The sequence below is a fragment of the Peromyscus eremicus genome, chromosome 19 (genome assembly GCF_949786415.1).
Source record: "Peromyscus eremicus chromosome 19, PerEre_H2_v1, whole genome shotgun sequence".
NCBI classification, from domain to species: domain Eukaryota; kingdom Metazoa; phylum Chordata; class Mammalia; order Rodentia; family Cricetidae; genus Peromyscus; species Peromyscus eremicus.
Genome location: NC_081435.1, coordinates 38,448,346 through 38,462,457, shown reverse-complemented (window position 1 = coordinate 38,462,457; position 14,112 = coordinate 38,448,346). Strand labels below are relative to the sequence as shown.

General features: G+C 42.4%; 1 protein-coding gene across 2 annotated transcripts in view; it reads right to left on the bottom strand.

Annotated features, from left to right (window-relative positions):
• Positions 1–14,112, bottom strand: part of Tnfaip8 (TNF alpha induced protein 8) — a 113,799-nt gene that overhangs the window by 1,986 nt on the left and 97,701 nt on the right. The gene's annotated exons all lie outside the window — the stretch shown is intronic.

Below are 14,112 nucleotides of genomic sequence, written 5' to 3'. Positions count from 1 at the left end.
TTCAGAATCCAGAACCTACACTGGGAAGCTCACAACGGCCTGTAACTCAGGCTATATGGGGATCTGACACTCTCTTCTGGGCACCAGCACACATACAGCACACACTCACACAGATATGCACACAGTCATATAAATAAAAATAAAAGCCAGGCGGCGGGGGCGCACGCCTTTAATCCCAGCACTCAGGAGGCAGAGCCAGGCAGATCTCTGTATGTTCAAGGCCAGCCTGGTCTACAGAATGAGTTCCAGGAAAGCCATGTGGTTGCATAGAGAAATCCTGTCTCAAAAAAATAAAGAAGGAAGGAAGGAAGGAAGGAAGGAAAGAAGGAAGGAAGGAAGGAAGGAAGGAAGGAAGGAAGGAAGGAAGGAAGGAAGGGAGAAACTCATTTGAATGAAAGCAGGTTAAATAGCAAGGCCATGATACTGAACAAGATGGAACACTGACTCCAGCAAACTGGAAGGAGAGTCCTCTTTTATAAACCAGTTACAGAAAGCCTAAGAGCCTTAAACATTGGTCGTCGCTCTTCCCGCCATCCCACCCACTTTGAATTTCACTCCCAGATGTCAGCTTTTGGAAGGTCACACTCCAGAGAGAGCTCACTGTCAGCTGCTGTTCTCGATCCACTGTTTCTGTTAAGTCTTGAGGAAATAAGCTTATTTCATGAGCCAATGAAACATGCTGCATGAAGAACATACTCTAGAAAAGCGGATCCCTCGAGTTGACTTTTGGCATGATTGTAACTTAATTTGCCAGATGTTTAACACACACACACAAGAGTTGCACAAATTACAGATTAATAACACATGAAATGGAATGTGTCTAGCTAAGGGCCCAGCAGTGAAAATGCTCTACAAACCACCATTAGTTTTATTCTACTATGATGACCCCTTCTATGTGCTGGATGCAATCTGAAAGCTTGTCTACGATTCTGCTTTTGCTCCTTCCCCTGCCTGGCTGAGGGCCTCAGAACTGCATTTCTCTGGGTATCTACTCCACCATGGGATCCAGGGATTTCTGTTCTCTCTGTTCTTGGCACAAATGCACTTAGAGCAGTTGGAATACAAACATTTAGAAATGGAGATGAACAACTTAGGGCATTGATATTGTAAAATGATTTCTAGTTTGGATAAAAACTAGCATTGCTAGGAAGTAAAACGGCAGGAGTACCAAGGCTGGGCTTGAAGGACACCTAGGAGCAGTAACTGGGTCAGTGTGCAAGTGTCGGGCTAGCTGTAAGGTAGGGACAAAGAAAATCCACATGACATTTGAAATCTGGACTCACAGCAGGTAGATCGTCTCATACAGGTTATTACAGAATGACTCCTCGTGTGTAGTACTCACCCAGGAGCACACAAAGCTGTGCGTCTACTGAGAGGATGTCCTGGAGGAACCAGAAACGGTGCCCTCCTAACTGTCATACTGAGTTACAGAAACACGAAGTGAGAGTGCAGAAGAAGAACAGAAATGCGTTTTGAGAGAGAAAAGGAAAGTGAAAAGCTGTGAGAAAAGGCCAACTTTGGGAACGTTTCCAAGCTTTTAAACCATTTTTAGTTTAATAGTAATCTATTCTTATCCCTGTCTCTTCAATGATTCACAAGAGTGTTAATTCACATTAATGAAATCCTACACAAAGAAATGCTACCCCAGCAGTTCATATTGCCACATAATGGCCAACGACCCTCTTTTATGTTATAGCTCCAGATCCACACCTTAACAAGTAAATCTGGTTTCTACAGGAAGAGATACACAACCACTTTCAGATACATAACAAAAAACTTAGATTTCAGCGACTTATTTTATATAAAGGCTCTTCTGCTTTGAATCTCTTTGAGATTGACAAACCAACCCCCCCCCATCTAGAATCTACAACCACATTTCCCACATCAACACACTTGCTGTTGTGAAATACTGAAACCAGAGAGAGGGAAGGGAGGAGAGAAGGAGGGAGGGAAGGAGGGCAGGAGGGAGGGAGGGAGAGGGTAAAGGAGGGAGATTCAGCCTCCTCAGTGCTAATCGCTCAAGGCTGGAATTGCAGCTTTGTAGCTTGTCAAACTACCTTTCTCATTAAATCTCAACATCCCATTTTGTTTCAAACACAAAGAGAAGCAAGAATCCCCCCAGCACAGCATTTTAGCTTCCTGCAAGCCAGGGAGGAAAAGCCAGTCTACTGCAGACTAAGCAAGACCATCCTCACTTACTGTAACCGAGTCATAACCCAGACATGGAAGTTGATCTCTGAGGCTTTTCCTTTCTTCCCAGAACTTCCACATGACACTTTCATTTTAATCTTCAGATCAATTCAGTGCACTCTTCTCCCTCTCCACTGGGAAGACTTACATCCAGTGGGTTTATTTTTCAGCATTGGAAATGGCCTGTTTCGAGCCAAGCCAAGGGTTGTGGCTGACAGCTGCTTGCCAGGGATATGTGGTCTGGGATCATAAAATGTGACTGTTTTCTTTCTTGGACATTAACTGCTGCTAGTCTCGTCTGCTCCAGATCATTGTCAGTTCGGTATGCTCTGTCAGATCTCTCAGAGGCCTGCCACATCTCAGAGCTAATCCCGGACTCCTGTCTAGTCTCACCCCCATGTGGTACCATCACCATGGCTTCAGAGAGCACCCGTGTGCCACTGACTCCCATAGTCCTAATGCAGCCTGACTTCTTCCCCAGACTCATTTTGCAAAAACATTTAAGACTCTTTTCTTTTGAGATTTTGCAGGCATCACAGACGAATCATGTCCCTAACTGGATCCTTGTTCCTCTCCCCTTATTCCACCCTCCCTGTCCATTACTTACCACCCAGATTAACAGCATCTCTCCCAACCACTGCTCAAGTCAGAGACCTGGGAGTCATTCACCATCTCATCCTCCCTTTTCCTTGGTCCATTACCAAGTTTTTTTTTTTTCCATTTTCATCATTTATTAGTTTCTAAATTCTATCCAATTACTCCATCTCTGCAGGCGTCATCTAGTTCAACTCCTTTCCAGTGTCTTTTCACGCTACAGTCAGGGTATTTGGAAAATGAACATAGAAAATGAGGTTCTATTTAAGTTCTTTGCTAACCATCACACTTCCCAGTTCCTCAAATCATTTTTTACCTAATTGTTATTGGCTCTCCCTTTGGGCCCTGAGCTCTCCAAAAGCAGACTCCGTCTGTCTACTTCTCTGTGCCAGGCCCTGGGCTTGGGCAGGCACCAATTTCTCCCATCTCTTCACCATACTTAAGTACTTCTCGAGGAAAATGTTTTGGCCTGAAAAAACTCGAGCTTAAAATACATATTTGAGTGTTTCTGTTTGCTTATTTTAAAACTTAGAGAAACGGGCACTTGTTGTAACTCACTAAATACGTGGGTTATGTTGTGCTGTGTGTCCCATGTCCCTTCCTCCCTCCAGTGTAAGCATACTTCAGAAAGTGGTTTCTCTTACCACTAGCCATTAGTTTTTTTTTTGTTTTTTTTTTTAAAGAGGCAAGATTTATGTCTACTAAGGGAATACATCAGAAGCTAACAATACAGATATTTTGAGTATAAGCAAGGTATACTATTTCTGACTGGAGCTGCAAGGGAAGATTAGCCATCCTGGCCCATCTCTGCTTCTGGTTTGGTCTGTGTTTAAACATGGGACAGAGAGACGGACCAAGGCATATCCCTGGAAGCCACCGAGATGCACACAGATGTTCTCTACGGAGACAGTGTTAAGAATATTGACCCACTGTTTATCTATTAAGATGAATTCATTTGCCTTGGAAATAGACATGGAAATTGTTGGCTGAAAAAAAAATGATGCTGTATCTAGCATGGGTGAGGTCCTACTCAATTTCTAGTTTTTTGGGGAAAGACTGTTCTATAGAAAAGGCTACATCGTACTTTGTATCTGCTCACCTCTCTCTCCCTCTAGGACTTAATCAAGCAGTCCGCTTCAGCAATGTTTTCTGTAAAACAAACTAATATTTAGGGAATCCTGGTTTTACCATCAACAATCATAAAGTTAGAGATAAATATTGATGGTAAAAATATTCTGACCTGTGTGTGCAAGAAAAAAAAGTGCTCAGAACAAAGATGAAAAAGCCTTTTGATAAAATCAATGAATGAAGAGGATAGTTTTCTGAAAATTCACAAAAATGCCCCACAATTGTTAATACCACACGATGAAGGACTCAAGTCATTTTACGTATTTATCAGCAAACACAATCTTTTTCACTCAACAGGTTTATTACACTTGGCATTTTGGAATGCTGACTACAGATACACATGTCATTCCAAATCCTTACCTAATTATACTCAATTCCATGGATCCAGAATGAGGAAGTATAGAAAAGAAAACCATTTGGAGAGTGTGTCTAGACATTGTGCAGAATGCATTCATGTTCTTTAAACAAACAATGCAAAACCTTAGCTGCTTTCTTATATTTGAATAATTCCAAATGGAAATGGACTTAGGGAAAAAAAAAAACAGCTTTGGGGATAAGGAAATGGTCAGAACCAAACCCAGCTTCATCATGAGAGAGATCAGTGGGCTAAGATAACCTCCCTACCCTGGGATCTGGCAGTGCTCCGGGGAGAGTGACTGGTTGTGTATCCTGACACTAGTCTCTCTACTGAAAACTCTGATGTAGGAAAGCAATAGTATAGAGAAGAAATGTAATTAAAGGGAAAGGAGAGAGGGGAAGGGAGGGGAGGGGAGAAAGGGGAGGGGAGTGGAGGGAACGCACAAGGTGGGCAGGGGCTGGAGTGGGAAGGCTGTGGCCAGTAGGAGTCTATCTATAAGAAGTGTAAGGACAGCTGGCCCCCGAGATCAGAAGTAGCACTCACAGCTGGAGGGAAGACAAGCTCCAGGCACCTTAACACGAACTGCATTTATGTCCTAAGAAGGTGAAGGCCATTCCAGAGATTGCTATCTTGGGAGAATTGATATACCTTGGATCCTTAACTTGACCTTCAAAGGCACAGTGGCGTGCATACATTCTCTTGATCTGAGTGGCTAAGAACCAGCAACACACACTACCACAGGGACAAGGCTCTTGCTTATGGAGGGGGTGAATAAAACTTTTCCAGTGGAGTGACAGTGAGTCTTGGCATTCTTGTCTACATCTCTTTGGATTCTCCTTTGGGTTCGGTGTTAACAGCTTGCCTTGTTGCCTCATGAACTCGGGTAAGAAAAATCTCCATGACATCCGATTTGTAGTCATGTGAAAGTTGTGAAATTATCTTAAAATTACACCTTCCAACACATATGGGAATTTTAGCAAAAAATATTTAAAGTTAAAAGGCTGCAGTGTAAATGTCAGTGTATGAGTGGTCCTTTCTGGTGGCATTTTTTTCCCAGCGCTCTGGAAAAGCAGTCTGCCTAATAAGGCCAGACATTCTGCCACTAAGGAGTGATGGAGCCACTGGGCTCTTGCTGGGACTGGGTTTCCTCATCTGTAAGCTGAGACTATGGATTCAACCTCTTGGAGTTGTTCTGAAAATGAATACACAGGGACTGCATGGAACTGCTACCATGCCTACCACAGAAAGGGTCCTCTGCAGACTTGTGAGGAGAACACAACACATAATAAGCTTCATATACATCTCAATACACACGCTAGTGATGAATTACATTGGGTCAAAATCAACCAGCTCCTCCTGTTAGTACTATGAAACTGAGAAATGCAAAGCACCGGATGGTTGTGTGGAAACAGAGGCCTCCTGCAGTGCACCTAATACCAACTTACATTTCCTTTCCCATGGTCACATCGAAACACGTGTAACACATGTAAATCCTTCAGAAAGAAAATTTTAATTTCCGAAGGATTTCAATTTCTCTTAGCAACAGATTCAACTGCAGAGAGGCAGTAGGCGGGTCTTTTGTCTGAGGAAACTGGTCCTCTGAGAACAGAAAGGACGCCTACCACCCGAAGACAAAAAGAGACACAGTTGCCACACGCATGCAAAGCTGCGCACCAGGGGCATCTCGAAAAAGGAAATGAAACAAAACAGTTAAAGCCTCACTGTGGCATCGCTCCTCCAGGCCTAGCCCTCCAAATCCTCACACAGGATCAGACATGGGCACAGGAAGCTAGTGCCGTGAAACATAGGGCCCAAAGGGGAGAGAGCTGGGCTGGAAGTCTGGGTACAATTTAATTTCTTTGAAATTCAGTTTTCTCATTTGCTAAGGTGCTGGCGTAGGGGGAATACGTTGCCTGGTGGTGTGGACTGAAATGAGATCTAATGAGTTACAAATACAGCCTATCAATGTGCTAGGCTCCGGAGGGGTCTCAAATGAAGTCTGACTTCAGCCACCCTCCTTGGTGTGACAACGAACCTCTGAAGTAGAGACCGCTAGAAGAGAGGAACCAATCCAAATACACCGTGACCTCTCTGCTCATTTCTCTTCATCTCTTCTAGTTGATAATGTGTGGACAAGACAAAATAAGCTCGGAATATGATAAGAAGGCTTTCCCTGTAGGACCAAAGGCTGTTTTTGTCACATTGACACTGAACCTGTTTGTCATGATTTTGAGGTGTGTCCTTCATTCATATGCTGGATTTTGTGGTGACTTTGAACATGTAAAGCCAGGGAGACAGGTCAATGGGTAAAGCCAGAAGACATATGTTAGATTCCCAGAACCCATGTAAAAAAGCCAGGTATGGAGGCATGCCCCTGTAACCCTGGCACGAGGGTGGTGGTGGTGGGAGACAAATGGATTCTGGGGCTTGCTGGCAGCCAGAGGAGTGTGGTTGGCAAGTTCTAGGCTAATGATAGATCCTGTCTCAAATGAGGTGGACAGCATCCCTGATGATAACACCCCAGGATGACCTCTGGACTCAACACAGGTGTACACATGTACATCTGTACACACCACACACACACACACACACACACACACACCACACACACACACGAACATGCAGCTATATGCACACAAATATGCACACACACACAAAAGACAATGCCAGTTGTTTCAACTCTTTTAATATCCTATTATTAGACCCACCTCTGCCTTTTCTCCAATGTTCTCTAGGGATCATTCCACCTCTTTATTGCCTTCTTGATGGAATAAACTCTGACGAGACATCCCTATTGCCTCCAGAAATGGAGGAAAATTTGGTGATGTTTAGATGAAGCAGTATGGTTGGATCTCAAAGAATGTCAGTTTCATAAATGTTAGGACAAAAGTTAGAGAAACAAATATATTTTATGGATGCCCAAAGTCACGGCAAGACATATATAGTCATGAGAACCCATTAAATTATCCTAGGCAATAATCACAGGAGAGACACAAATAATAGACAATAATAATAGTAGCCACCATTAAAAAATAGTTTGGTTGATTCTTTAAGACTCTCATACAATGTATTTTAATCATACTCACCCCCCAAATTCATGGCCTCTTTTTTCTTTTATAACCCCTCCCTCCAATTTCTGTCATCCCTATGCTTCTGGGTGTGAGGCCATCTACTGGAACATGGCTGACCAACCAGGAGCCACATCCTTAGAGAAACTTGACTCTGCTCCCCTAGACCTATATACTCCACAGTTCTGCAGCTGAGGGTGGGGGCTCATGAGCCCCTTCCCTATCCATGCTAGAATGTTAACTGGGCACCCATTGATTTAAAAATCCTTGCTATACTATCCTAGAACTTGCATTATCTTATTGAAGTTTCACACCAATCCTAGAAGGAAGACTATTACTGTCCATATTTTCAGGTTACGTGTCTGAGGCACAGAAAAAAAAATGAATTACTTTCTTATACAATATATTTTGATCATATTCCCTCCCCCAACTCCTTTTAGATCCTTCTCACTTCCTTATCTACCTAACTTCATGTTCTCTCTCTTTCTGAAAAAAAAAAAAAGACAAAACAAAAAAAAAAGACAAAACAAAAATAAAGGTTAACATACAGAGACACACACACAGGAAAAGCACACTTAAAAAACATGGAGTTCCTTTTGTGTTGGCCAACTGTTCCTGGCCATGAGGCCTGTCTTGGTTGATACCTTTAACAAACCCCTCCCTTCAAGGCTCAGGGATCTATGTGGAAAAGGAGGCAGAAAGATTCTAAGAACCAAAGCCGGTGGATGACTCCCAGGAAAGAGTGTCCTCCAGACACAGCAGGACTGATTCATATATGAACTCACAGAGCCTGAGACAGTACACACAAGACCTGCACATGTTCAAACCAGACAAAAATCTCACCACTAACAAGGGGAAGTGGACCCAAAGTCCCTAACCAAGAAACCTGCTGGGAAAGGGTACATTAGTTTTCTCTAACAGAGTGTCACTGAAAGTGAGTTAGATCAAAAGGCCACAAGTTGGTGGGTGGGAGAGACGAATTTGAATGCATGCATGTCCAATGCTAAGCTCTTCTCTGAAAGAGCCATGTGATACAGGAGTTTCAGAAATAATGTTTCAGCCGGGCAGTGGTGGGGCACACCTTTAATCCCAGCACTCAGGAGGCAGAGGCCAGTGGAACTCTGTGAGTTCAAGGCCAGCCAGGGCTACATGGAGAAACCCTGTTTTGAAAAAAGAAGAAGAAGAAGAAGAAGAAGAAGAAGAAGAAGAAGAAGAAGAAGAAGAAGAAGAAGAAGAAGAAGAAGAAGACGACAAAAAGAAAGAAAAAAGAATCTAAGGATGTCTCTCGAAGGGAAGGGAATCCAATGAAAAAGAGTAGGTCCAGCCCAACTGAACTTGAACAGCTTGTGTTTTCAGGATGCACCTGCTTAGCTTTAAGAAATTATAGTGTTTTAATCTAAAAACAAACAAAAAAAGATATACTTACACTACTCAAGAACATGAATGTAATCAAATCAAGTGAAAAGTCCCTCAGCTTTACCCCACTTGCTGCACAGTTCTGATCTCAACCCTTGCTTCAAGAGGCAACAACTGTTCTGAGATTTTTGGCATCTTTTCAGAGCTATGCATAGATCTGCCCCCTGCACAGATAAGCAAATATATGAATAGATCCTGAGCTATGTGAAGAAGTCTCAAAGGTCCGCCACCTCTCTACTTTGATTCTGAGCTAGGGTTTCACTATGCAACAGCTCCGGATGACCTGATACTCACGATCCTCCTAAGTGCTAGGATTACAAGGGCACACCACCACACCTAGACTAAGGCTTGCGACTCTTAGGAGCTGTGATTTCTGAGTGATGAAAGAACTACACATAACAACGTGTAGGCGTTGGCGGAACCGATAGATATAAAATGACGATGTGCTGAGAACAAGGCCGTTCCTTTGTTGCTGCCCACATAGCAGGAGTAGTAAGGGTCCTTTAGAAGAGGTGGGAGGAAGCAAGGCTGTCGTCCTGAAATGTGTGAAACGGGGACCAAGTACTGTGGTTAAGATTATCATGTAATTTGTCATCCAAACGGGATACCTTTGAACAGGGTGCTGTTGGTAATGGCACCATGACAACAGAGCTGTGACGCCTCAGGGAAATGCAAGGAGTTTTCCTAGGTGGATAAGAAAGGGGTAAAACTGAGAATTTATTTGAATGTTTGTAAGAATTTTCTTGAGAATCCTGTAAACATACAGACCAGGTTTTCTTCCAAACTTTGTTATAAACAAAAATACTAGGGTTTTTTTAATTTAAATTTTTTAAAAAAAATTTCTTTTACTTTTTTGGTTTTTCGAGACAGGGTTTCTCTGTGTAATAGTCTTGGCTGTCCTAGAACTCACTTTGTAGAGCAGGCTGGCCTTGAACTCCCAGAGATTCGCCTGCCTCTGCTGGGATTAAAAGTGTGCACCACCATTACCCAGCTTAGTTTGTTTGTTTTATTTTTGCTTTTTTTTTTTTTTTTTTTTTTGAAGTTAAAAGGAATCATATTGATGGTGTGGGGAGAAGCCTCTCTAGTTAAATAGGTCTGGAAAGCAGTGTATACTAAGGGTTTTTTTTTGGAGATGCTCAAGTATCCATACAGTAAAAACTTAGTATTTTAATTTTGCTTAATAAGTTTTCTAAAAAAAAAAAAAAAAACATTTCATAGGGACCCAAGAACAATTTGTAGACTAAAATCAATTAAGGTAATTGGCTAACGAACTGACGAAGGTTCTTAGTATTGCTTTGTAATGGATTCATTCAGCCTGACTCACTGCAAGCAGGGTCAGCTCGGTGGGCCGTGTGGGCAGGGCTGGCGGAGGGGCAAAGCTGGGCGATACAGTACAGGCACAGCTTCTGGAATCAGGCAGCCTGGGTCAGAAGCTGCATCATCCCCTGAGGGCCCCTGAGGCTGGACCACATCACCTACTTCGTCTGTGCCTCGGTTTCTTTGCCTGCAAATGGAGTTTAAATAGAAATAATCCACATGAAGTGCTGAGAATAGCATTTGCTGTTAGGTAGTCAGGTGAGTCTGTGTAATTATCACCATTATAACTGCTAGTTCGTCGTTACAGTGACGTTCTAGTACACAATGGCTCAGGTTTAAGTGAAGGAAGAAGGAAGAACATTAACAGATGTAATCCATACATGCCATTCAATGAAAACTTGTGTTGAGTGTGTCCAATGTGCCAGAGGCTGTGGCTTCAAAGATAAATAGCACTTTCTCTTTTTTCCAGGCACTCAGACTAACAGGGGAAGGAGGGATGATGGGAACACAGGTGGGGTGCACCACAGAAAGTCCACAGGAGGATTGTGGGAAGAAAGCAACGGCTGTGAAGATAGCCAGCGTTAACTCTCTGGATGAGATGATGGGTGAGGGGAGACTAGAATCGAACGTTTCTCAAAAGGGGCTTAGCCTCAAAAGAAAAGAAGCTCCTGCCTTAGAGAAATAAGTTACTCTATTCCAGAGCTGACATAGAGACTTCCTACTCGCTGGTGGGGCATTATAAATTCTGTTCATTAGCATCCCTAAAAACCGGAAGCCGACGGATGGATTTTATGGGGGAGATGGAGACATTAGGTGTGTATAAGTTGTCAGGGCCTTGGAAGTGCTTACTACTGGGTTTCTCAGTTCTCAGTGTTTGTCAGGGAAAGGAGAGCAGTCACAGGCATCCAGGGCAAAATTCTGCATCTTGGGCCACTCATACTAGAAGGGCATGGAAGTGGCTTGGTAATTGCTGTACCGACTGCATTGAGTCTCTATGACTCTAATCTCGGAGACTGCATTTTTTTTTTTTTTTTTTTGAGGACACTGAGTGATCATTCTGTATAATAAAGGTTCTACCCTGCCCTGGGATATGCTCCTAGATCACTGGACTTAAAACTCCCAAATAGATACATGCTGACCACAGAATCACATTGGAAACAGACTCAGTGGATAGCATTCTCTTTCAAAATTTCATGGAAATAGAGATGTGACTTCTGCTTGGAATCCATAGAAAATGCTTTCAAGAGAGAGCCTGTTATATACTGAAAGGGTTTTGATAAGGCAGCTAGGAGAGTATAAAGTAAGCCTTTTCTAGATGACATCACAAAGCACAATTGGAACAGGGCCTAACTCCTACAAATAGGATTGAAATTAAAGGAAAATACCTTCCAATAATTTATGAAAAATTGACTGTAGTGAGTTTTTTTTTTTCATTTCAAATTAAGTAAATCTTTCCTTACTTACTATGTTGAATTTGGAAATGCTAGTTGTTTTTATAGATGTTTCAACTGAGCTTGATTTACTTATATATATATTTAAGTATATAGCACCTTCCCACTGTTGATTCAATACAATCTTCTATCAGAATGTGGAGAAAAACTCTCTAAATAGCTCTGAGATTTCTACACTTTCCTAAGTCAAGCCCTGAAACTTGCCAGAGGCCCTGACCCCTGATGAATATTTATATTCATGTAACATTTAGAAAAAGTTTAGTACTGAGGCAGCTCTCAGATTGGCATCAGTGGTCAATGCACACTTTCTGGTCTAACCAGGTTGCCTCTGGCCAGGTAAGAAAGACAACAACAATACAATTACAGTGACCACTCTGTAGTTAACAAAATACTTCCAAACACTTTCATGCACACTTCTGATTTGGACCTATAATTTATCAACCCCAAGGGAGCCAGAGGAGTGAACACAGCTCAGAAACCCAGGGTGCATAATCAGAGACAGCTGAGGAACATTACTTCTTACTAGAGTGAACAGTTGCTCTATACAAAATGCAAATTAAGGTAATGTTCATTGTTTATTAATTTTCCATCAGATACTCTATACTGCTAAGTCAGCCACATTCTACTTCTTGGAGCTTGTCCGCCCTTTCTGTACCAAAAATAAGAAGCATAGGTCTTCCACATCAGGGGATAGAAAACTAAAGGAAAACTACATGCTGGTCTAACCTTACCCTGGCCCTCCATCCCTGCCCCAAAGGGGCTTCTCACCCTCCAAGCCTCAGTTGAGATACCACCTCTTACAAGAAACCTTCCCAAATCCAACGACCACAATAAATCTTTCCTTCTACCCTGCTTTCTGCTTGATAAGGAAATCCAATTTCTGTCTTACCTTAACTGCTTATAATCCTTGACAAGCAAGGTGCCAAGCCTTTCATCTCTATAGTCTTCACAGTGCTTAACATATATATGCCCTCGAGCTAGCACGAATGAACCAAGTTCCAACTCTCTAATCTGCCTCGGTGGACCCCACTAGTATCTTTCACAACTCCTAAAGACGTGTCGGAAAATCAATTCAGTTCTTTATAGCTAGAGTTTAACAAAGGAAGTCATTTGTACTCCATGGCTAAGAATATAACCCTACAAATGGGATATAGACACATTCTTTCTTCGTGGTACTAGTGATCAAACCCAGGACCTCACATGTGGTGGGCAACACTTTATGTTTTAAAGGAGCAAAATCTATTTAAAAAAAAACAAAACAAAACTGGTGCATTTTCTGCTTTTGTTTTTAAGCCATTGCTTTCCTCTCCATGCTCAGCTAAACCGTACTGAATAACTAGCTATCCAATCTTTGCAGCAAATGTTCTGGAATCTTCCATACAAATATCTCAAACCTATCTGTTTGAATATTTGAGGAGCAGCAACCTGTTGGCCTTACCCTGGGCATCTCCCGAATATGCATCTTGGCACAACTTCCCAACATTCTGTTCACAACCTTTCCCCAGCAATTATATTAACACGTCAGACAAGCATCTTACGGCCCTACCAACACCTTGAGGGCAGATCCTGCTGAGGGTAAGCGAATGGTGAGAGAAGACACATAGGCGTTCGAGTAAACTACTTCAATTCAGACATCAAGGTACTAATGCTCTAGGGGTCTGTGATAAACTCAAGTCTCTTTCCCTGGAGGCTCTCCAAACTTTGGGAACTTCCAAGGAGATATCTGCGTTCTCTGAGTAGTTCTTTCCTCGATGTCTGCCCTTTTCTATTCAATGCTGGGCTCCCAGGCAGACCCCTCTAGTTGGGGGGGGGGTTGGAAAGCACTGCAGAGCTTGGAGCCTGGACTCCCCAGATTTCGGGTCTGCATAGAGTTGTATTGCTCTTAGGGTTAGTGTCAGAAAACGGGGACAATTAACCTCAAAAGCTTTGTTTCTGATTTTCTTTGAACAATCATAAGATCCGAGCATAAGAAGCTCACATTCCCACATGACAGTGGTGCCCCTGAGCTAAGCTGTGACCACACTTTTTTGAAGGAGGGTCCCCTGGCCTTTTGAGTGGGTGACCTCTAACCTATACCATATAAACGTGACTAGATTTTAGAGCAACTTCTGGAACTCCTACTGAATAGTCAGGAATTAAAAATCCTGCCCAGCAGCTCTTTCTCTGATCTGGTCCCTACCTGATTATAGGGCTTTTAGGGAGGTAGAATGTTAAAGTAGATATGAAGGCCTGTAAAAAGAAAATGCCTCCTGATCAAGAGAATAGAATCTCTTGCTTGGGTACCGACCTAACATTCCAATGTGGCCAGATCAATCTCCTGGCCAAGGAAACACCCCCAGAAAGATAGGTTCACTTTAAAACATGCTAATGAAATAGTAGGAATAATTAATTCTTTGAACTAAGGCCCTAACTAAGGCTTATGAAGTCAATTATTACTGAGCAAGTACTTCCTACTACAATTTCTTACTCCAAGACAGGCAGAAAAAGCACACATCTTGATGAGTTTGAGAGTGTTTAAAAAGAATAAAGAGGGACTTGTTAGAAATATTAAATATGAGTCTTTTCAATCAAATACTATAAAGCTTGTGTT